Source organism: Lagopus leucura, unplaced genomic scaffold, assembly GCF_019238085.1.
Source record: "Lagopus leucura isolate 7727_CA_CO unplaced genomic scaffold, USGS_WTPT01 Super-Scaffold_741, whole genome shotgun sequence".
Taxonomy (NCBI): domain Eukaryota; kingdom Metazoa; phylum Chordata; class Aves; order Galliformes; family Phasianidae; genus Lagopus; species Lagopus leucura.
Window position 1 is genome coordinate 214,437 of NW_024962256.1, and position 3,582 is coordinate 218,018.

The window sequence follows — 3,582 nt, forward strand, 5'->3', positions numbered from 1 at the left end:
CTCTGGGACATGTCCCCACCTGTCCCCATGGCTCATTGGAGCCCCAAACGCAGCACTGAGCCTCAGTACAAACCCCCTGCCTCTGACAAAACCCCAGCACTGGAAATGTTTGATGGTATGTGGGGACATGGTGGCCTCGTGGAGGCAGTGGGACCAAAGGGGTAAGTCCAGTGCTGAGAGGTTCTGCTGATGAATGGCTCTATCTGAGGGGGAGAGGAGGAGGGGGTGAGTGGGGGCCATCCATAAACAGCTCAAGTTGTGAATGGAAGGAGATGGATTGGGAGCTGGGTGAAAACATGTGACACGGCAGAAAGAAAAATGAGCAGCTGGACCGGACCAAATTGGTGTCTGATGAAGGACATGGGGCTGGGTGGAGAAAGGATCATGGGGCCGGGGGAGGCTGATGGGAAACAGCTGGGGCCAGGCACACACATCTGGTGGAGTGGTCAGGGGAGAGGTGGCACCAACGCTTGGGTTGTCCCCTGTCCGTTGGCACATCATGGGGTCAGTGCTTCATTTCCAGCTCAGCCCCAGGAAGGGTGCAGTTCTGGGGCTGTGGTAGCGATGGGGTCAGGTCCCCAGCAACGCTTCCTCCAGCTTTAGGGACATACCCCCACTGGGGCTCCACTGTGTCAATAGGAGCCTCCTCCACCTTTTGCATACAACTAAATGACAATCAGCATAATGAGAGTGAATGCACAGCAAGCTCCCCGTTTGCCACTAACTCCTTTTTTTAACCTTTAAAAGGATTTCAGCACAACCATGCTCTGGCATCCATAGGCCAGTGGGTTGGGGACCCCAGACCCAGCCCAGGTGCAGCACTCAGTGCCATCAGATGGAAACCCCTTATCCCCGTGGAAGGACAGGTGCCACCGTATCACAGTGTGGCTTCCAGGAGCCTTTTTGAGCTGAGGACTCCCCAAAACCCCCCATCACCCCTGGGAATGTGGCCCCATGCTTAAACATGAGGAGTATATTTAGACGCCATCAATTTAAGTTTGCGCATCAACCTTATAAATATGAAAGCCCATCTTGGAGAGATGTTTTTAAGATACCTCATCAGCCCTTGGAAAATATGCAGGAATATTAATTAGCCAGATCTGGATATTATCTCATAATGAATAAATGAAGAGACGCGCTGTGGAAGATAAAGCGCTGTCGGCTCACTGGGTTTTCCAAGAGCAGTGCAGTTTCGGGGTCGTTCCCCCTGCACCATGCCCACACTGGGGCCACGCAGCGCTCCTTCTGCCCTCAGAACCTTTTTTCTGTCTCCCCCCCACCCTGACTCCCCCTCAGCCACTTCATGCCCTCCATCCGGGCCAGGACAGGAACTTCCCAGTTGCTGTAGAAACAGGGATGAAGGATGCTCATCCAATGGAAAAGCCAACAAATAATGGCTTTGTGCATTCCTGGCCAGGCGATCCTCCACGCTGGGATGTGGCCACTGTAGGGCCCCTCTCTGGGGGGTGGCCAAGGGGGTCCACAGGGCTGTGGGAGGCTCCTGCTGGACTCCAAAGCCCACACTGAGATGGGACTGGTGGCCGGTCCTGGCGAATGGGCTTTGAGGGACCCCATTGCCTGGAGGGTGCTGAGAGCATTGCTGCAATGACATATGTGCGGTCCTTGGCGCCAAGAGTCCCTGTCTCCACATCAAGGAAGGTCAAAATAGGGCCCCATCTCCACGCCAATGGGGCTCACCACAGGTACTCACCTCCACACCAATGGAGGTCATCACAGGTACCTACCTCCACACCAAGGGATGTCACCATGGGGCCCAGTCTCCACACCGAGGAAAGCCAGCTTCATTTGCAGATTTTGGGGCTGGCAGGTGAGAAGGGGTTGGGGGCCAAGCAAGTGACATCAGGTGGCACAGGAGGTGGCAGGGGATGGGGACACCAGGTGCAGGGGCCTGCTGGGCACAAGGAGGGGGCAGCATAGGAGTTGTGACAGCAGTCTCCTTCTCTGGAGATGTTCAAGACCTGCCTGGATGCCCACCTGCGCGACCTGCTGTAGGGAACCTGCTTTGGCAGGGGGGTTGGACTCGATGATCTCAGGAGGTCCCTTCCAACCCCTACAGTTCTGTGATTCTGTAAAATGGCTGCTGGGGAGCGTCCTCTTGTCCCATCCCAAGTCCCTGCTGTCTCTATGTCCCCAGTGTCCCCTTGTCCCGTCTCTCATCCCCTGGATCCCCATGTCGCCCACATCCCCTTGTCATATCCCACATCCCATGTCTCCACATCCCCAATGTCCTTAGTGTGCACTTGTCCCATCCCCTGTCCCGGAATCCCAGATGTCCCCTCGTCCTGTCCCACGTCCCCATGTCCCCATGATGGTCCCCATGCTGTCCCCATGCTGTCCCCATGGTCCCCAGCGTGGCGGCTGCCAGGGCGGCGCATGGGTGCGGGGCGCTGCCGGCTGCCGGAGCTGCCATTGTTTGCCTTCAATCAAGATGTTTCAGGCGGAATCAAAAGCACCAACTGGGGAAATCATCATCACAAAAAATCTTGCGCCTGCAAAATAGGTCAAGTAAGACTCCAAAGAGAGAGAGCGTCTGATCTGCATTGCAAGGAAGAATAGCAACAGCTGTGATCTCCAGTATATATGGATGGGCTTGGGGGGGGATAAATATATATATCCATGCATATGTATAACCGCTTACAGCTGTTGGGCCGTATGTTCATTAGGGCCAACTGTTTTGGAGGCAGAGGGATCAACGCTAATCGGGAAAGGGAGTTTATCACCACATTCAGAGGCAAAAGTGTCAGGAGCAACTGCGGCCCCCTCACCCCCCCGCACCAGCTGTGCTGCTCAATGCCCCATTCAGCAGCACAGGGCACCGCGGGGCAGCCCCCCCACACGCAGCACCCCGTGGGGCGCCGTCCCCATTGCAGTCTGGGTGCGGGGACCCCCTGGCCCAAGGCACACCGCAGAGCTGAGCTGTCCTGCAGCCCATCCTCGGGTCGGGCCCCAGCAGCTCCCCGCGATGGGGCCGTCCTGGCGCAGTGAGTCACACTGGTTGGAAAGAAGTGGAGCCGGAACTCGCCTCACTCTCAAAACTCCCTCTGAACTCGGTCACGCTGAACCAAAACCAAACTGTTCTCTGCTTTGCTTTTTTCCCTGCTAATTTTCCTGCCAGATCAGCAGGGAGCGAGTTCCATGACACACACACTTTTTTTAACCTACAAAATGACTTTGGAGACAATATGCTGCTCTCGAAGCGCACCATCCTCGCTTCCTCGCTGCTATGATAGTTTTTGGATGAACAAAACTCCGATGGAAAAAGTGTTCTTCCAAAATCTGAGTGGTTCCAGCACAGGCAGCCGCCTCGTTCCTCTTGTGAGATGGAGGGAAAGCAGAGGAGGCAGTACATGGACAGACGGATGGACAGACAGAGGGGTGGACAGACAGGCAGACTGACGGGTGGACAGGCAGATAGAGGGACAGATAGCTGGAACAGACAGACGGTCAGATGGATGGATGGATGGATGGCCTGACAGATGGACAGACAGACAGGCAGACATACGGACTGCTGCCGGGAGAATGAAGCCCGCGGAAGGGAAAGGATCACCTCGAGACACCGTG